This window comes from Lactuca sativa, chromosome 2, assembly GCF_002870075.4.
Source record: "Lactuca sativa cultivar Salinas chromosome 2, Lsat_Salinas_v11, whole genome shotgun sequence".
Taxonomy (NCBI): domain Eukaryota; kingdom Viridiplantae; phylum Streptophyta; class Magnoliopsida; order Asterales; family Asteraceae; genus Lactuca; species Lactuca sativa.
The window spans coordinates 86,371,881-86,394,257 of record NC_056624.2 but is presented as its reverse complement, the minus strand read 5'-3'; positions in this window follow the sequence as shown (position 1 = coordinate 86,394,257).

The window sequence follows — 22,377 nt, the reverse complement described above, 5'->3', positions numbered from 1 at the left end:
TACCATAAGGCAAGAAATCGAGATTAAGAAAGTTCGATCCATATGAGTTTGAATTTGTCGTAAACTTTGGTTTTAACAAATTCACATGGATAGGAACACATACACCGTTTAAATCTAAGTGTCATAAGATTTCCTCCTTCATGAAAATGATTGTGAGGAAATACTTTCACTAAGAAAGATTTTAAGAAGATAGTGATTGTAAAATTCCATTCTCGAATTCGATTATGGTTACGGTATCCCTTTCCATAATTTGAATTGTGAGGTTTGGCAATTGTTTAGACACACATATAAGCTATCTAAGGCAAAGGTGTATAAGTTAAAGAGGCCTTGATAAAAGATTATCAAAGCATTAAGTATTAGAAACATAGACTTAAGAAATTCAATAGGTATTGTTTTTCTGGAAGTTAAGATGTTTATGAATACATGTCGAAGCTAGTGGGAGCATAAGTGTTATGTTTTATAATAATCATCATGATAGTAGGAGCATAAATGTTATGATTGTATGATTATTAAGGCACGTATTGCAAGTTGGCAATATTAATTATAGAAAACAAGAGTTATACCTTGCAAAGTCATAAGAAATGTTAATAAATTTAGTCAAAGGTACATAGTGTGTTCTTAAAATTTCGATTATGATTACGGTATTCCTCTTCACAATTCGAATTTTGAGAACATAGCAAATAAAACATTATGGCAGAAGATTGATAAAGTATCAAATCTTTATGTAAGACATTATGCATCGTGTCCCATACGCTTCGGGTATAGGATTGATTGCAAATGCTATAATATTTGACCATTCTAAAATTTTCCAAATGTCTAGCGCATTTTGAGGGAAAAGGGACTAGAATCGGTTTTGACTAAAATAATTAAACAACTATCAAAGGACAATCCAAAGTTCGCCGAGGATTGGTCGCTTGTGAGTAGTTGGAAGTATAGTATTGGAAGATATGGAAATGTTTCCACATTGGATGGACCATATCGACATTATTATTTATAGAAAAGATTCTATTAAGAATGAGTTGTCATATGGAAAAATGGAAACGTGTCCATATTGGGAATTGAATATTGAAAATCTATGTCTAGATTAGAAACTTTTATGCAAAAGGATGTTCAAAGGAATGTACTTTGAAAGAGAGATATCATATCTAAGGAATTGTATTGTAACAATTTCCGATAGAGGATTTTGTAATATCATTGGCAATAGTCTTTGTGACTTTGGTCCAGTGACATTACGAAAGGATCATTGCATAAAATGTTAGAATCTAATATATTCTATAAGTGGCAAGAATTTGATATTCTTTTACTTATGAAAAAGGATTAGGAGTTGTGAAATGAGAATGATTGGAAATGTGTTTAATTTGATCTATTTCACAAAGTAAGAACCATAGGTAAAAATTGTGTGCATGCTAGGAGCATGGGACAAGTGTAATAATTCAAGTAAAAAGTAGATTACCCGAAACGACAAATAATGAGTAATCGATATGGTGATAAATAAAAGGTGTTTTATTTATGCTCAATGGTTTGAGGCCATATGGGATTAGTATTATTCTTGTGTTTGACTTTGCATGTTTTGACTTCCTGAATAATTTAATTGGTTTAGAACAGTCAAATTATTCGAACGGGCCACAGTCGTTCATATGTTGGAAGTAGGTATGAATAAAGATTGTCGTGAATTGGTGTGTGGATTGTCTAAAGAGTATTAGACATTAGCAAATGTTTGCTGCAACGTTCATGATTGCTTATGAATATGAATTTGAGCATTGGATTAAACCCACGCTCACTTGGATCACTCTATGAATTGTATCACGAGTGATTGGTGAGACGATAACATCTTATATTCTTGAAACCGAGATGTGTGAGTTGTATCTTGCGAGTCGGTTGCATATTGATAATATGTAAACGCACCAGTAACTTGGTGTCATAAAACATATTGTTGTGTGTGATTCGGTGAGTGAGTGCAAGCGAGAATTGTATCAAAGTTTATATGTTCCTTTTATCCAAAGAAGGATAAAAGCGATATCTTTGGGCCCCTCGATGATTTAGTGATGACAAACGTAAATGCTCGGCCGGGCTAGGACTAATTTGATTTGTTCAATTAGTCAGTCGTCATGAATCGGAAATCGAGAAATAGTAAAAAGGGAATGATTTGAAATCATATCTCATATGATATCTAGAATGGAGGAATATATGATCCCTTATCTAAGGACACGCGTATCTGATAGGATCAGAGTTGACAGCAGCTTAGAAAGCTACGATTGCAGATCGGGATCTGAAGTCATACGCATAATAGTTAGTAGACTTATCCAAGTGGGAGACTGTTGGAATAGTGTCTAAGTCCATAACTATTTTGGTATGTACTTTGACCCGATGGTGCATGGTCCTTTTAGGTTGCCTTCACCAAAGCAACTTGATAGGATGAATTATGGAGACAAAGGATTAAATATGATTTATTAATATATTATGAGAATAATATATTAAAGGAGAAATCATATTGTTTAATTAATATTAGTCAAGAATTAATTGTTAATTAGTTTTGTGACTAAAAGAGATTAATTAAACTTAAGGGACTAGGATTGTAATTATAAGATAATTGCAATTTGGGTCATGGATTGCCTTATAATAAGGAGTGGACGAATTCTATGGGGAAACCCATAAGGAAATCGTCCAAGGCCTTGATTAAATGAGTCTATGGGTTGCTTAGGGCTTAAGCATCCAAATTAGGGTTTCCTTGTTAGATAACCCTAATAGCCTCACTATATATATGACCCTTATGACCTAAAAACGTGGTGAAGCTTCATTCTAGGGTTTCACACGTTTTAGGGCAGCCTCCATCCTCTCTCCTCTTCATCCTCTTGCTTATGGTGTTTGTGAACCATTAGAGGAGTGACATTTGTGACTGTAGGCTTTCTAAAGTCAATACAAGGAGATTTGGGATTGTTATTGCTACATAACAATCAAGGTAACATCTTAAACCTATTATCATGTTAATATGATTACTTGAATGCTAGAATTAGGGTTTATAGTCTTGGATAACTTGCATGTACAATAGAGAAACCTAGATCCACGCATTAGGGTTTGTATGAGCACATAGGATGTTCTTATGTCCAAAACCCATCACTCATATGAAGTCAGATTTAGACGTTCTTTTTACGTACCTTTACGGTTTAATGATATTTACAACATTCATTTAGATACTTAAGGCTAAAAACTATTGTATTGAAACTTCGCGTTTTTCGTTTAATCGGTGTTGCCGGTTTTGTCGGAAATCTTAGAATGGTCATAACTTATTCGTTATAACTCGGATTTTAGTGGTTTTAGTATTTATGTAAACCTTAACACAATATCTAACATAGTAGGTAAACCAATAGAGACTTTTGTACATTTTATTTTCAAATTTAATTTCATTATTTCAAAAGTGGTTATAATACATGACTTTTAGGTCATTACATAGAGTCGAAATATCGAGTTGTCACACTATTGATGTAATAGTCTAGGTTAACCCTTGTAAATCTTTTTGAAGTATCAATGATGAAATATTTGAGTATTATGTGGATTATGTGTTTATTTTCTCAATTATTATAATTTAATGAAATAAAAATAAAATAAGCGTCAAAATTAAAGTGTGAGATAATCCCGATTTCTTTTCATGAAGATGTAGTGGTTGAAACAAGGATTCTGGAGATATAAAGAATGCTGAAATCCGAGTTATAACGAAGAAGTTATGACTTGTCGAAGTTTCGCGACAGAACCGGCAACGTTGAATGACGTAAAAAGTGAAATTTACGTTAGAGCAATACTTAGCCTTAGTGATCTAAATGAAAGTCGTAGAGTTCATTAAACCGAGAGTGTGCATAAAAAGAACGCCCAAATCTGACTTCGCATGAGGAAGTTATGATTTTCTGAAGTTTCGACTTAGTAGTATTCAACCCGAAGACTCGATTTGAGATCTAGCGGTTTTTAGCCAAAACGATCTAAACGAGAATCGAAGATCTCATTAATAGTAGTAAAACGATAAAAATACAGGCGAAAACGGACGTCAATTGAGGAAGTTATGAATTTATAACGGAGTTTTCCTATCCTGGCCTACTAAAAATAAATAATAAATATAAATCAAAATTAGCTGACGGAGTCTAAATAAAAGTTGTAGAGTATAGTCTCACCTACGCGGGAATATAAAGCACGTCGAAAACGGAGTTCGTATGAGGAAGATATGAATTTTTGAAGTTTATTAAATAATTAAAATATTAAATTTAATTATAAATTCTGATATCATCCAAAGGGGGGGAGTCAGCGACCTTATCCGGGTTACGCCCAGCGTACCTAGGATTACGCCCAGCGTAATCGAAGGTTCCAGCCCCCTATAAAAGGAAGTCGAGGCTGCCGAGTTTCTTTGCTCAATTCCTCTTCTCTCTCTCTCTCCCGTTTTACCTCGCTTTTCATGCAAGACTTATCCCGAAGCCCCAATATCATTCCCGAGACCCGAAGCAAGTCCCGAAGCCCCGAAGATCCCGAGAAGTAAAATTCCCGAGCCGAAGCTCTGCCCGCGAGGAGCCCGGTTTTTGTGAAGATCTTCCAGATCTACCGAAAAATACTATTTCTACAAGCCGTAGTGATGTCCGATCATCTTCTGATCGAGTGAGTGTGTAGTTACTTTCTTCTAACGCATAATTATGAAGTATTTTATACGAAATACGTGTTATGTGTATATTTTGTGGTTATATGTGTGAATGTATATTCACTTTCTTCTATCTCATAGGTATGATTTATTCTCTATGAAATACGTGTTATGTGTATGTATCTCATCTGTTGTTTGGAATATGTATTGAATGAGAATGATATACAAGTTTTAAACTATGTATAAAAAATATATATTTTTATCTACTAATAGGTTGGGTAGAACATGGGTAGATAGTTGATGAGTGATAAACCGATGAGACGCCTCGATGTTGTTTTTTATTCAGTCATCTAGCGGAGTTTAGATGATGACCACAAACTTTTCTAGACTGTCCTGTGGAACGCTAGCAAGCTTGCCACCTGTAGGTGTTAATGAACTTGGGTGTTCATTCGATGTACTCCATCCCCATCATGGTTGCCTTCTTTGACATATATTGCTGGAAAACCCCTGAATGCTTGTGTTGTCTCCCCGGTGAAATATTCTAAGACTATGTCCCTTGTGTTAGTTGTTTTATGGACGTAAAGTGAGAATAACGAGAATGGGTAATTGGGTTATCGTTGGTTGATGAAAATAAATTTAATTACTTATTGTGGGTTGAAAACCCTATATGCTCACCAGGCTCCCAAGCCTGACCCACTTAGTTTTCTTTGTATTACAGGAAGTGGCGCCAGAGCATAAGTTGGATGACTTGTCAAGTTATTTTTGGATTATAGACCTATTGTTGTAAATAACTGTTGAAAGGTTTGTATTGAAATGCTTTTGCAGAGGCAAGTTGCAAACTATGTTCGTTGTACATCAGTTCAGGGGTGGAGCTGTTCGTTGTTGGAACACTTTAGGGAAGACCATAAGCCCTAATGAGCCACTGCAACTGACATGGGCAGAGTTCTTGGTACAGTCAAGCGCAAGTACTGCTCGGTTCAAAATCTGTTGGAGTTGGAGAACAAGTTTATGATATTGACAAAGGGCAACATGTCAGTCGACAATTACACTAACGCCTTCACCGACAAAATGGATTTTTTCTTGCGCATCGTTCCAGATGAGCTGACAAAGGTTGACCGATACGCAAAAGGACTCCCATGGGAGTATGCGGTGCCAGTGCGTCAGGCACCTACTCTAGAGGCAGTTATTTGGGCTGCCAAGTCTATTTAGGATATGATAAAAGGGAGAACCACCAGCAAAGTTGAAGTTGGCGAGAAGAGAAAGTTTGAAGGAACTTCATGTTCCAGCAAGAAAAACAAATCTTCGAAGTCTAATTCGAAGAAGTTTGGAGGCGAAGCAAAATGGTGTAAGAAGTGCAAGAAAAAGCACTTTGGGAAATGTAATGAGGATGTAACCTGCAGTGTGGAAAAATTGGACATTTTGCCAATGAGTGTCCGTCCAACAAAAGGATGTGTTTTGGTTGTAATGAAGAGTGGCACATTTTGAAAGAATGTCCGAAGAAGAAGGAGGCAGCTAAGCCCAACATTCCACCAAAGCCGAAGGCGAGAGCCTTTCAGATGACACTTGAGGCTGCGAAAGATGAGGCTGATGTCGCTTCAGGTACCTTTCTTGTAAACGAATTACCTGCTAAAATTTTGTTTGATATCGGAGCCAACTACTCCTTTATTTCGCATGAGTTTGGTAGAAAACTAGCTTTTTCTGCTAAAAAAAATCTTAATCGACTTGAATGTGAATAAGTTTCATAAGGAATTATTGTCTATCGAACTTAACGGCTTCAACATCGTATTGGGAATGGATTGGCTTAGCGCCAATGATGCCTAGATTTTATGCTAGAAAAAGATAGTAAAAGTAAACCCGCCAAGGAAAGAGTCATTTATGGTGTACGGGGACAAACGCCGAGTAAATTCTAGAATCATTTCCCTAATGAAAGCCAAAAAGTGTTTGGCCAAGGGATGTACATCGTATTTAGCATTCGTGATTGATGCTAAGAAGGAAAATAAGGAGGTACAAAGTATTCCAGTGGTATGTGATTATCTGGAAGTATTTCCCGAAGATCATCTTGGATTACCACCTGATAGACATGTTGAGTTCAGAATAGACTTGTTACCAGGAACCACACCAATAGCAAAGGCACCTTACCGATTAGCACCGATGGAGACGAAGGAGCTGATGATGCAACTTCAGGAGTCATTGGACAAAGGTTTCGTTAGACCTAGGTCATCACCCTGGGGAGCTCCGGTGTTATTTGTAAAGAAGAAAGACGGGAGCATGAGAATGCAACACTTTCTGTATGCTTAAAGTATTAAGACCTAATGGTTAATACTTTCATTTATGCATATAATTTTGAGGCTTGCATTTTGGCTAGTGACTCCTCTTTCTTTTGCAATTGCCGAATCCATTACCCTCCCCTCTCCATCTCTTCTCTAGTCTCGCACTTTGAAGAAATTGTTGCCTCCATTTTCTCTTTAAAGTCATACTTTTATTTTTGCTTAAATCTTAAGAGTTGTAACTAGCATTGCATCAAGTTGATTCATTAGTGGTGTCTCAAATTTTTTAAATTATTCATCAACTTCCAAGCCTCCCAAGAGAGCCCAAAGAACAAAAAAGGTTGTTATTTCTTCATCATTTCTTTGGTTGGTGTTTAATCTTTCTATAACTTGCAAGATGATCATTGGTGGGTATAAAATGTTTATGTTATGTTCGAAATTTAAAGTCTTCCGTTTGCCATGATATGAGTTTTTGAAACTATTTTTGAACTAAAACCTAACAATTTGAATCAGAGAGCCACCTTGCAAGTTTGGTTAGATTTTTGATTTTTGGAAATCTTAGTTTTTGGACAACATGGATAACTTGGTTTTGTATAAAAATAGGTTCATACATATTTTCCTATGACAACTTTATAATTGTTATTTTTTTATGTAAAAAAAGTTTCAGGCATCTTTTGTCATTTAAGGTTGTCTTAAAAAAACAAAGGTTGTTTTATAAACTACCCAATGACCATTATGATTGTTGTGTTGTGTTTATTTTTTTTGTTATAAAAATGGTTGTAGTAATTTATTTATTCATATGGTATGTAATAATTAAATAGATTAGTTTTCTTGGTTATTTTTTCTAAAGTAATAGATTAGTTTTTAGAAATAATTTACTTGTACAAAGTTGCAAAAAGAAATGAAGTTTGAGCCATTTTTTGAAGACAATAGGGCAATTTTCGTAACCACATAAGTGTTGGGCAGAAAGATGACACTTTTTGAAAAGTGACATGAATGCTGTCAACAATAGCCTTTTCTTTAAAGGGTTGTTGACCTCACACAACACTTTCTGCAACCTTTTTTCAGAATGTGTTGTACAACAACATTACATGAATGCTGAATTTTTTTCCTTTAAAGAAGATTTTCCAATCTTTTGCAAGCAATGCGTGTTTACTCAAGTAGGAGCTTCCACAACAACATTACAAGAAGATTTTTGGTCCCCTTAAATGTCCTTTTAGGAACGGACTTCACATCTTTTGTGTTGGCTCACAAAAATGTCATTACTTGGTTATGTTTATGTACATATCTTTTTATGCATGTTTGTGTTGTTTATTTTATGCATTATTTTATGTTGTTGATAAATTAGTTTTTCACTTGCCAAAATAATTTTAGACAAAATAAATATCACATGGAGTTTGGTTTCAAAATTGGAAATAAGATGTAACAAGTAATTGTTCTAAAATAAAACCCGGTTTTATAAAATGGTTAATAACAACAAATTTTGAAATACTCAATTATAAGTTTTAAAATGGTGAATTTTTGTAACTTATACAAACTCCAAATATATAAGTAATAAAATGAAGTTTTATTAAATATATAAAAGGTTTAAATGCACTCAAACTTAATACCGATTATTAAAACTGAACTGCTTCAAATTATATAAAAACTAGCGTTTTATATAGAACCTTTAAAGGTGATTTTCTTTCAAAAATTGATACCATGGTTTATTATATGCATGTAATAACCATGATATCATATGTTTTTAAACTAGAATTATAAAACATATAAAAGACCCCACACAAAACCTCAAATCTATGCAATCCCTTTGAAGAACACTTGCACATCTCTTGTATGCACTAGTGGGATAAAGGATACCTAATCGCTTAGTGTTATCTTTTGATGGCCAGGATGTCTTCGTGATTTATATAACCAAGTTATAGGCCGATTACACAAGTTTTTCAAATTGATGATTTGATCGGAAATCTTTTGTGATAAAGGATAACTAAGCAAGAGAGTTCTAAGGTATATATGGGATCAAACATGTCTAATTAAAATTGTAATTAGAGATCCCATAAATCTAAGAATTATATAGCAAGATATAATTGATAATCGATATCTACCGGGTTGGATTCAAATGGATGAGATAAAGGATACCTAACCATTTATTTGTTTTGCAACTTGGATCCTAGACTTTGATAATTAATGTTTTTGGAAACTAAAAGGGTATTAATTATCGAAAATTAAATATTAAAAATACTAAATGAATTTTTTAGTTAAATGTTGGTTAATCTAGTTCGGGGCTTTGATGTTGTGGACGAAAATCACTGGTAGTTCAAACTTTAAGTGGGGAGAACTGAGTATTCATATTAGGAATTCCAAGAGTCAGATTTCTTTAAGTGGGGAGAACTGGTAGTTAAATAATCCATTCTCATTATCGTGAATTGTCAATTTCTTTAATGAATTAATGAAACAATAACATTCACTAGATACAACTTCAATGAATGGACTCATGCCTTAAGACACAATCTTGTGAGTGATATAAAAAGTGTATACACTTAAAGGTCCTAGTCCTAAGCTATTTTTCTTTGAGAAATAATCCTGAACATGATACCTAGTAAAGGCGTCATTGTGATGCTAAAGAAAATGTACATAACCATTAGTCGCAGTCCCACGAAGATAACTATTGAGAAACATGGAAGCCCATGTATCAATAAGAATCAAGGATTGTAAATGTTGGTTAATCTAGTTCGGGGATTTGATGTTGTGGACGAAAATCACTGGTAGTTCAAACTTTAAGTGGGGAGAACTGAGTATTCATATTAGGAATTCCAAGAGTCAGAAGAGTTTACATTTCGAGTATTTTGGATATTAAGTTCGAGTTTATGGATACAGGAAAGGAGCTAAAGGTTTTTATCAATGGAGTGCTCGTGGTTACAATATCTTTCTATATGTTTCTAAAAGAATTATTGGACATCCTTCCAATCATCAAAGAGAACAAGAGTCAATAAGATCACAATTACAGCTCAGGTAGCTGAATGGGTCAATGTATTCAAGGAGGCACGTAGTTCCCTTTTTAAAGAGCCAAGTATTTTCATGAAGAAAGTAGATGGATTACTCATATCATGTATTGGATTTAGAAAGTTAGATTAACTCAGTTTAGAAATGGGTATGTACATTTTCTTTGTACATGTTCTATCGGGTATCGTCTCAATTATGAGAGTAATGGAATGTTTGAGGACAACCTTTATTTTAGGTATGAGGTGATGTATTTGTGGTTTTTTAGTGTTAGACCAATGGGTTTGAGGATTATGGTTTGAGATTGTTCAACCCACGTTGATTCAGTCGGTTTCGGTGAATGTTGCAGACTTCTATAGTACTCAAGGGTATTAGGATGAGGCATTAGAATTTTATTTATGGGATGTCATGTCGGCATGTGCATAGGTATAGTTAGTTTGAGTCAGATCCTTGATTAGTTGAGTTGTTGTGATCATGATGTTTTGAGAGCTTGTTTCAACATGGTAAGGTTTGGGGATTCGATATGCAGTCTAAATTCATGTTGAAGTTTATCTAAGTTTTAGAGGTATGTGTAATGTTTAGGTTAGAATGTTTTGTGCTTGATAGTTGTGTGTTTTCCGTTGATGTAGAATATGGTTGCCCCATAGCATTCATATGTTGATGCCCATGTACAATTGGTCTTTAGCATGAGTAGGTTTATGTAGGGTGAGGGTTAAACTTTTGTATCCATCGTTTCTCGGATCATAGGTGTAACAAATGAGAAAATTAGGTCACCGATTGTAGCACCTGGTTCCTGGTACGTAAATCTTATTTGAGTATTTCCCTTGTTTTAGCCTTGGACTCGGCGAGTCATAGGTCCGACTCGCCGAGTGGATGCGGGACTCGGGACACGTTTAAGTTGGCGACTTGGCGAGTACATATCCTGGACTCGGCGAGTCACAGTTGTTGGATGAAACCCTAAGTTTCAAGGGTTTGCACCCTATTTAAACGACTTATCCGCCCCAACCTCGCCCCCATTCACCCTTAGAGCCCTGTATCTCTCCCTAGCCTTGCTTCCTTATGAGTTTGAAGTGTTTTTGTGGTGTGCTTGAAGTTTTTGAGGGAAAAGAAGAGGGAATCAAGAAGAGGAGAAGGAGGCCAAGCATCTCTGTGTCATTCCAACGTTTCCCCTAAGGTATAGCTCATTTCCCCTCTGTTTTTAAGCTTATTGTCCCTTATAGCTCCATTAAAGTCCTTTTTGAGCCATTTCCAAGATTGTGTATGCTTGAGGGTTTGTAATAAGTTGATTGGCCTCTAGATCTAGGCAAGATTGAGCTCCAGGAGCTCAGATCTGTTAGCTTTATGGACCCATGTTGCTTGTTCACCCTAGATCTACCCTTTTGAGGCATTTTGAACCCTAAAATCCATATCGGTGAATATCTACACGTAAAGTTGGAAAATTTACGTGTGATTCGTGTCCTAGAAGTCCAGATCTATGAATGGCATGGACTGGAATCGAGCAAATCTGTGTATTTAGTGGGTGCATGGCAACGACTCGGCGAGTCTGTTCGCAAGTCTCCGAGTTTGTCCCCTTTTCGTAGTGTCAAGTGAGCAGTGAGTCACGGGGTGTGACTCAGTGAGCCGGAAGCTGAACTCATCTATGGAGGTACTCGGCGAGTCAATGCCCTGACTCGGCGAGTTCAAGGCAATCTCCTTAGATCAAGAACAGACTCGGCGAGTTGTTCATACAACTCGGCGAGTCTTAGCATAAGTGTTCGTCGGATGAAGATGAACTTGACGAGTTGTTCATACAACTCGGCGAGTAGGATGAAGGACTTGAATATCAGTTTAGAAGGTGAACTCGTCGAGTCGTCGCCTAACTCGACGAGTAGGAACGGGGCTCAGGACAATCGTTTGGGTAGGGACTCGGCGAGTTGGAAAGCCAACTCGGCGAGTCGGATCAACTGAAAGTTGACTCTGACTTTGACTTAGGGCATGATCAGGGGTAAAATGGTCATTTTACCCAAAGGACAGTTAGCAGTGTTTGATTGAGTATGTTGTGGGAATTGCAGCCGGAGGATTTCCGGAGCAGCAGCAGCAGCAGTAGACCGTCAGTTCCCGATCAGATCAGCAACTACTTCGAGGTGAGTTACCTTCCAACAGCGGTGGGTCTACGGCCACAATGCCGGCCCACTAGTAGGAGTCGTATGTTGGATGATTGTCTTTGTGATGTCATCTAGGTTTTCTACTACCTAATATGTTATGTGCTAGCATGATATGTTATATGAGATAGAAGTAGAAATCGGTTGTTAGGACCGAAGGGTAGTTAGACACCCCAGAAACGTCTGACAGTACGTGATGATATGTTTGCATGCTGGCTTGTTATGTTATATGCGATAAAGGTAGTAAGAGGGGACTAGTCCCCGAGGATCGGTTGTTAGGACCGATGGGTAGTCAGCACCCCAGAATGGCTTGACGCGGGTAGTCAGCACCCTAGAATGGCTTGACACGGGTAGTCAGCACCCCAGAATGGCTTGACACGGGTAGGACGGCACCCCAGAACGGCCGTACCGGGTAGTCAGGCACCCCAGAATGGCCTGGCAGTATGTTATGTTATGTGCTTATATGGTATGTGGTACGGTGGGGGAACTCACTAAGCTTTGTGCTTACGGTTTTCAGTTTTGGTTTCAGGTACCTCTTTAGCTAGGGGAAAGGAGTCGGCGCGGTAGCAGCATGTCACACACACACTCTCTGGTTTCCGCATTTACGAGGTTCTATGGAATTTATACTCTGATATTTTGATTGGTTGTATGACTTGGCTTTTAGACATGGATCATGTTGTGTCATGGTTTGATCAAACAATGTTTTTAATTATTAATGTTTTCTAAAGTAATGTTTTAAAACGAAATTTTTGGACGTGAAAATTGGGTCGTTACAAGTTGGTATCAGAGCCCTGGTTTGAGGGATTCGGAAACACCTTCGGGGAATGTCTGAACTCAAATCGAGGGATTAAAAGATTTTCTAAAAGAAAATGTTTTCTAAAAACTAAGAAAAGAGTTTTGAGAATGAATGAAGTGTGTGATGTGCGTGACCGGCCGAGCTCAAGTAAGTATTCCCCAAAGTACCCATACAAGTTTATGTTATGTTTATCAGCTTTTGTAGAACAGCATGCTAGAATAGGACTAAGGATCTAGGAGTGATGCCTTATGTGCCTGCTTTATGTGTTTCAGTTGTATGAAAATTGCATGCTAGATATTGAGTAGACAGTAAGTAGGATAGCCTGATTAGGTTATGTCTGATAGTATGAAGTTAGCACTTTATGCTAGCTCAGTTCCTGTAAGCAGATAGAGTTGATTGAGATTGTTACCCTTGTCTGAATGCTGCTTGCTTCGTGCTATGCGGAACTCTGAATAATGGGAGTTAGCCATTAGGCGAATGCATCACGTCACATGTGTTCAGGGTTGAATAAACATAGAGTGCCAGATTTGGTCCTACTACGCAGCTCTTGTTTGAGTCCAACCATTGTAGGGACGAGTCGGGTACTCGAAGGATTATCTGATCCTTGTCACAGGTGATGGTATTCGGGTAATGGCTAATTGGCATTACAAGGAGGTCTGCAGCAGCTGAGGACTGGATAGAGTAGAATCAGAGATTTCCCTAGGGCAAGCCTAGGATGAGTATAACAGTGATCAGCAGCAGTGAAAGGGATCTGGTGGAGTCGAGGCATTCCTTGAAGAAGGTACGGATAGATGTGGAAGGTAGAATGGGCCTGTACTACTGAAAGCAGAGGATCTGTACCCGAACCAAGGAAGGCCAAGATAAGACCAGGGAACTTGTAGGTAGCAGTGATTCCTCAGGAAGTATCAGTATCTCTAATGTTTGTTGTGATGTATTGCAGAATGGTGGTACTTCGATCGAGGCCGGTAGATGGCGGTTTAGGAGAGGGGTCAGGTTCGGGATCAGGTTCCGAGCCGGTTGATGAGGGACTACGCGAGTTCATCACGTCAGAGATCACCATAGGCATCCTTGAGTCGACCCCCATTCTCTTTGGGTCGATCAAGGAAGGGATCATGGAGTTGATGGAGGATCGCCTTCGGGCATTCCAGAGTGATATGGCATCTAGCCAGTCGGGATCTCGCACACTGTCCTTCACGGACTTCAGGGGCAGTGGTGCGCCGGATTTCCATGGGGTGAAGGACCCCATTGCTGCCAGGCGATGGATTGCAGACATCGAGTCTGCACAGCTAACTAGCTTCTGCCCCGAGGGGTCGAAGGTGAGGTATGCAGCAGGGTGTTTACGGGACCGAGCCCGAGATTGGTGGGAGTCAGTAGGCTACTCAATGGGAGCCTCAGCTATCGAGGCTATGACCTGGTCGGACTTTATGACCAGGTTCAGGGCAGAGTTTGCGTCGGCTGTCGAGCTTCAACAGCTGGCCAGGGAGTTTCTAGACATGAGACAGACGACGGAGACTGTGGCGGAGATCACCGCCAAGTTCCGGGAGAGGGCTTTGTTGGTGCCCCAGTATGCTGGTGACGAGGACATGAGGAGGACTCGTTATCATGATATGCTATGAGCTGACATTCAGGAGCATGTTAGCTTTTCGGCTTGCCCTACCCTAGACTCCATGATTGCCAGGGCGAAGGAAAAGGAGATAGATTTGAAGCACATCCGGAAACGGAAATCAGAGGAGGGTCAGACAGGAGGGGCTTCGGGGAAGAAGCCCAAGGGATTAGAGGGTAGGCCGAAAGGCCAGTCAGGACCGGGCCGCTACAGGAAATGCGGCAGGCTGCACGAGGGGGCGTGCAGGATGGGATCATCAGGCTGCTACAAGTGCGGCAAGTCTGGGCACATCAGCAGAGATTGCACTGCTCCGGCAGCAGTTATTAAGACATCAGAGTTGTTGTGTTTCCACTGCAACCAGATGGGCCACAAGAAGGCCAATTTCCCCCAGTTGACAGTTTCAGCACCGGTGAAGGCGCCAGCTCCAGCGACCTTGCGGATCACGGATGGCCGGCAAGGTAAGGCAGAGGCTCCAGTGGTGAGGAGCCGAGCGTTTCAGCTGACTACCGAGGAGGCACGCGCCGCACCCGATGTGGTGACGGGTATGATTCTTTCCCTCTATCTTATTTTTATGATGTTATGTTATTGATATGTGCTCCGTATGTATATGTATGCATTAGGATCGTTCCATGTGAACGGCCTTCCAGTTCAGGTGTTGTTCGACTCGGGTGCGTCCCGATCATTTGTTTCCCTTTCGCTTAGCAAGAAGTTTCATGAGTCATCGGGCGAGTTAGATTGCCCTGTGGAGGTGGAGATTGCTGATGATCGATCGGTGCGAGCATCGATGGTATTTCGAGATTGCGTACTGCGTTTGTTTGAGGAGCGCTACTTGGTAGATTTGGTTCCCGTTCCGTTGCGTGGGAACAAGGTGATTATAGGCATGGATTGGTTGAGCCCTAATGGGGCGGTGATAGATTGCGCGCAGCAGCTAGTGGGGGTCAGGACCCCAAGCGGAGGAGAGTTAGTGATTTATGGCGAGAGGCCGTAGTGTGGACCCACTGTATGTTCAGCAGCGAGGGCTAGGCGCTACCTTCAGCAGGGATGCGCAGGATATGTCGCGTATGTGATGGATACCCGGGACGCGGGTAAGGCGACAGTGAGCGAGGTTCCGGTGGTTCGAGACTTTGCAGATGTTTTCCCGGAGGAGCTTCCTGGGATACCTCCGGAGCGACAGGTGGAGTTCAGGATTGACCTTGTTCCTGGTGCGGCTCTGATAGCCAAGGCACCGTATCGGTTGGCTCCTCCCAAGATGCAGGAGTTGTCTACGCAGCTGCAGGAGCTGCTAGACAAGGGATTTATTCGTTCGAGCAGTTCGCCCTGGGGATCCCCGATTCTGTTTGTGAAGAAGAAGGACGGGTCGCATTGGATGTGTATAGATTACCAGGAGCTGAACAAGGTAACAGTGAAGAAACGTTACCCGCTCCCGAGGATTGATGACCTCTTTGACCAGCTTCAGGGAGCATCTTGGTTCTCCAAGATTGATTTGCATTCGGGTTATCATCAGATGAGGGTCAGGAAGGACGATATGCAGAAGACCGCGTTTCGGACGCGCTATGGCCATTATGAGTTTGTGGTGATGCCGTTTGGGCTCACCAATGCTCCTGCCGTGTTCATGGACCTCATGAACCGCGTATGCAGACCGATGCTGGATCGGTCTGTGATAGTCTTTATCGATGACATCTTGGTCTATTCCAAGACTCGAGAGGAACATGAGGAGCATCTGAGAGAGGTGTTGGAGACGCTGAGGAGGGAGAGCTTGTATGCCAAGTTCTCCAAGTGTGAGTTTTGGTTGCGCGAGGTGCAGTTTCTCGGACACCTTGTCAACCAGGACGGGATTCTGGTCGATCCGGCCAAGGTCGAGGCCGTGATGAGATGGGAGGTTCCGAAGTCTCCATCTGAGATTCGGAGTTTCCTGGGATTAGCAGGCTACTATCGGAGATTTATTTAGGATTTCTCCAAGATAGTTGTACCCCTGACACGGCTGACGAAGAAAGCCGTGGTCTTTCGGTGGGGACCTAAGCAGCAGGCTGCGTTTGAAACGCTGAGACAGAGACTATGCGAGGCGCCGATCTTAGCCCTGCCAGAGGGCGTAGAGGATTTTGTGGTATACTGTGACGCGTCTATTTCTGGGTTGGGCACGGTACTGATGCAGAGGGGGCATGTCATTGCCTACGCTTCGAGGCAGCTCAAGCCTCACGAGGCGAACTACCCAACGCATGATTTGGAGTTGGGGGCGGTGGTTTTTGCCCTCAAGATTTGGCGGCATTACCTCTACGGGGTTCGATGTACCATCTACACGGACCACAAGAGTTTGGGGTACCTCATGGATCAGCCGAATCTGAATATGAGGCAGCGTCGGTGGTTGGACGTGGTAAAGGATTATGATTGCGAGATCCTCTACCATCCGGGGAAGGCCAATGTGGTGGCCGATACGCTTAGCCGCAAGGCGGCGCCGATCAGGGACGTTTGCATGAGGCTGACTATGGTGACTCCCCTGTTGGAGCGAATTCAGGAGGCTATCAAGGAGGAGCATCGGAAGAGCGAGTGTGTGGTGGGTCAGGTATCCTCCTTTGATTATGATAGACGAGGACTATTGACACTACATCGTAGGGTGTGGGTGCCGTATCACGGAGGCGTGCGCCAGATTTTGATGGAGGAGGCGCACAGGTCCCGATTCTTTATTCATCCTGGGGCGACGAAGATGTATAGGGATCTTTGTCTAGATTATTGGTGGCCCTGCATGAAGCGGGACGTGGCATTGTACGTTGAGCGCTGCTTGACCTGCAGGAAGGTCAAGGCCGAGCATCAGAGGCCGCATGGCAAGATGCAGCCGTTGGATATTCCACTGTGGAAATGGGAAGATATCACGATGGATTTTATCACAAAGCATCCCAGGACCACGCGTAGAGTGGATTCGATTTGGGTCATTGTGGATCGATTGACCAAGAGTGCTCACTTTATCCCGATTCAGGAGAGCATATCGGCCGAGAAATTGGCTGACATTTATATCAGGGAGATCGTGGCGCGGCATGGGGTGCCAGTATCGGTTATCTCGAACAGGGATGTGCGTTTTACTTCCAAATTTTGGAAGAGATTTCATGAAGAGTTGGGCACTCGTTTGCATTTTAGCACCGCCTTTCACCCGCAGACGGATGGTCAGAGCGAGCGGACCATCCAGACTCTGGAGGATATGTTGTGGGCGTGCGTGCTAGACTTCGGTGGTAGCTGGGATACCTATCTTCCACTGGCCGAGTTCTCCTACAACAACAGCTATCACGCGAGTATCGACCACCCTCCCTTCGAGGTGTTGTACGGATGGAGGTGCAGGACCCCGATATGCTGGGGTGAAGTTGGTCAGAGAGTCATGGGGAGCACCGAAGTGGTGCTCAAGACGACCGAGAGGATCCAGCAGGTCCGGAGCAGGCTTCAGACTGCTCAGAGTCGGCAGAAAAGTTATGCCGACAAGCGTCGATCCGACTTGGAGTTCCAAGTCGGGGATATGGTTCTCCTGAAGGTGTCGCCTTGGAAAGGCGTCATTCGATTCAGAAAGCGGGGTAAGTTGGGCCCGCTATTCATCGGACCGTTCAGGGTCGTAGCCCGGGTGGGCAAGGTGGCGTATAGACTGGATCTGCCAGCCGAGCTCATCCAGATCCACAGCACTTTCCATGTTTCTCAGCTGCCAGCCTAGTGGACGATTCAGCAGTTGTGCCGTTAGAGGACATTCAGGTTGATGACAGCCTGAATTACATTGAGTGCCCAGTCGCAATCCTCGACAGGAAGTCGAAGGATTTGAGGAACAAGAGGGTGGAGCTAGTGAAGGTGCAATGGCAGCACCGTAAGGGTTCGGAATGGACTTGGGAGCCGGTGGACGAGATGATGGAGCATTACCCCGAGCTGTTTCAGGATCGAGCAGCAGACTTCGAGGACGAAGTCTAAAATAAGTGGGGGAAATTTGTAGCACCTGGTTCCTGGTACGTAAATCTTATTTGAGTATTTCCCTTCTTTTCGCCTTGGACTTGGCGAGTCATAGGTCCGACTCGCCGAGTGGATGCGGGACCCGGGACACGTTTAAGTTGGCGACTCGGCGAGTCACAACTGTTGGATGAAACCCTAAGTTTCAGGGGTTTGCACCCTATTTAAACGACTTATAAGCCCCATCCTCGCCCCCATTCACCCTCAGAGCCCTGTATCTCTCCCTAGCCTTGCTTCCTTGTGAGTTTGAAGTGTTTTTGTGGTGTGCTTGAAGTTTTTGAGGGAAAAGAAGAGGGAATCAAGAAGAGGAGAAGGAGGCCAAGCATCTCTGTGTCATTCCAACGTTTCCCCTAAGGTATAGCTCATTTCCCCTCTGTTTTTAAGCTTATTGTCCCTTATAGCTCCATTAAAGTCCTTTTTGAGCCATTTCCAAGATTGTGTATGCTTGAGGGTTTGTAATAAGTTGATTGGCCTCTAGATCTAGGCAAGATTGAGCTCCAGGAGCTAAGATCTGTTAGCTTTATGGACCCATGTTGCTTGTTCACCCTAGATCTACCCTTTTGAGGCATTTTGAACCCTAAAATCCATATCGGTGAATATCTACATGTAAAGTTGGAAACTTTACGTGTGATTCGTGTCCTAGAAGTCCAGATCTGTGAATGGCATGGACTGGAATCGAGAAAATCTATGTATTTAGTGGGTGCATGGCAACGACTTGGCGAGTCGTTCATGTGACTCGGCGAGTCTGTTCGCGAGTCTCCGAGTTTGTCCCCTTTTCGTAGTGTCAAGTGAGCAGTGAGTCACGGGGTGTGACTCAGTGAGTCGGAAGTTGAACTCATCTATGGAGGTACTCGGCGAGTCAATGCCCTGACTCGACGAGTTCAAGGCAATATCCTTAGATCAAGAACAGACTCGGCGAGTTGTTCATACAACTCGGCGAGTCTTAGCATAAGTGTTCGTCGGATGAAGATGAACTCGACGAGTTATTCATACAACTCGGTGAGTAGGATGAAGGACTTGAATATCAGTTTAGAAGGTGAACTCGTCGAGTCGTCGCCTAACTCGACGAGTAGGAACGGGGCTCTGGACAATCGTTTGGGTAGGGACTCGGCGAGTTGGAAAGCCAACTCGGCGAGTCGGGTCAACTGAAAGTTGACTCTGACTTTGACTTAGGGCATGATCAGGGGTAAAATGGTCATTTTACCCAAAGGACAGTTAGCAGTGTTTGATTGAGTATGTTGTGGGAATTGCAGCCGGAGGATTTCCGGAGCAGCAGCAGCAGCAGTAGACCGTCAGTTCCCGATCAGATCAGCAGCTACTTCGAGGTGAGTTACCTTCCAGTAGCGGTGGGTCTACGGCCACAATGTCGGCCCACCAGTAGGAGTCATATGTTGGATGATTGTCTTTGTGATGTCATCTAGGTTTGCTACTACCTGATATGTTATGTGCTAGCATGATATGTTATATGAGATAGAAGTAGAAATCGGTTGTTAGGACCGAAGGGTAGTCAGACACCCCAGAAACGTCTGACAGTACGTGATGATATGTTTGCATGCTGGCATGTTATGTTATATGCGATAAAGATAGTAAGAGGGGACTAGTCCCCGAGGATTGGTTGTTAGGACCGATGGGTAGTCAGCACCCCAGAATGGCTTGACGCAGGTAGTCAGCACCCCGGAATGGCTTGACACGGGTAGTCAGCACCCCAGAATGGCTTGACACGGATAGGACGGCACCCCAGAATGGTCGTACCGGGTAGTCAGGCACCCCAGAATGGCCTGGCAGTATGTTATGTTACGTGCTTATATGGTATGTGGTACGGTGGGGGAACTCACTAAGCTTTGTGCTTACGGTTTTCAGTTTTGGTTTTAGGTACCTCCTCAGCAAGGGGAAAGGAGCCGGCACGGTAGCAGCATGTCACACACACACTCTCTGGTTTCCGCATTTACGAGATTCTCTGGGATTTATACTCTGATATTTTGATTGGTTGTATGACTTGGCTTTTAGACATGGATCACGTTGTGTCATGGTTTGATCAAACAATGTTTTTAATTATTAATGTTTTCTAATGTAATGTTTTAAAACGAAATTTTTGGACGTGAAAATTGGGTCGTTACACCGATCACCGGTCTCAATCACCATGAACACCCTTGGAAACAGACCTAACGTATTGTAATCCATCATCATTCACCGCTCTCCAATGAATGTTGATTTTTAACAAACAAAACACACTATCTGTATTATATAAGTATTTAATTAATGCATTGAAAATAAGATTTATGTGTTAGGTATACTTATGAAAAAATAATACTCTAAGAAAATAGAGCCTAAGAATATGATTTCGTTGTTATAAAGAACATCAAAAATGGAAATCATATGCAAAAGTTATGCTCTTTTTAAGGAAACACATAAGTTCTATTACTGAGTGTTCTGTAAATGAATGTTGAATTGATTCCTTAGGTAAGGTATGCATCTCGTTACCTATTTTTGAGCATGTTTTTGGACTCAGACAATACTCTATTATTTGATTTCATTCTCTAAATATTTTAGCACGAAGTTATAATTGTCTTACCCCTCATATACCCCTCTACTAGTGCCAACAGGCCTCAACTCCATCCGCCGTCGGAAAACCAATTTTTCGGCCATCTTTGTATTTAATGCCAAAAATGTTACAAATTTTCTGGCAAGCCTTTGGGCAGTTTTTCAGTGAATCTGAATAGCTTTCAAACTCGCTTTAACGCGATCCACAACCCTGGAGTGTCGTTTTGTGAAAACGAGATGCCATTCATGAAATCTCGAGTTGTGTTTCGAATCACAGTTTCCAAACCTAACAATTTTTTGATGAATTCTAATAGTTTATTGGACTCACTTCGACTCGCTCTACAACCCTGCGGTGTCGTTTTACTCAAAAAGTATGTCGACCAGAAAGTCTAAAATCACGACGTGTTTCCCGCTCTTAAGAACGATAACTCCACATGCTAAGAAAGTGAGTTCTATGACTGTTGTTAAACATTTAATGGGGTGAATACATGCTTTGTTTGGATTTGAAATTTATTCGATTTACAAATGTTAAATATGATTCTATAACTAAAAATAACAATTAGTTATTTTAGTTATAACGTTGAAAAATGCACTCCATAATTGGGTGAGTGAGAAATTATCGAATTCCTAATAGCGTTATCCATAATGACCATTGACACAAAGAGTTAATGGTTGAAATAAAGTGTAATGCACTTAAATGATAAGACCTCATGTTTCACAAGCGCAAACACATACATGAAGATTTAGAAACCAAACTTATACAAGTCAAATTACATACAACGAACATCAATAAATTTTTGACATGCTTTTCCACCCCAAAACATAAAACCAAATATAGGGGACGTGAATACTCACAACGTATTTCGTGATGATGCTAATGATGCCTCGAACTAACTTTCAATTGTACCACTACCAATTCCAATAATGATGTTACACACTAGTGCCTCTCTAGTTTTACTATAATACAAGTATACTTAACTTCTACAATAGAGCAATGCCAATGTTGTGTCAAAATTTTGTTAGTGTTAAGTTACAAAAAAAATTATGTGAATTTTAGATTCCCATTAATCAATTGTTACGTGAAAATTTAAGTGGAAAAATTCTCATTTTTGAAACGTTAAAATTTAGCATTTTATGAGGCGTTCCAAACATTAAATTTTCAAAAACTAAATCAAATTAGTTCTAAAATTTCTTAAACTTTGTATTTTAGTTTTAACTAAAGTTAAACACCTTAAGATAAACTTTCTTGAATTTTTGATTTGTCTAAATATTTTTCACCATTTAAATTCCTTGAATAATCATAAAATCTTTGAAAAATAGTAAATGATCTTGAAAATCTCTTACAGTTTTTGTGTAGCACCCGGTTTTGGATTTGCTTCATTATTCGGGGTTGCAACCCAATTATCAGTTGTCATGAGGCTTAGGGACTTGGAGAAGAAAGAATT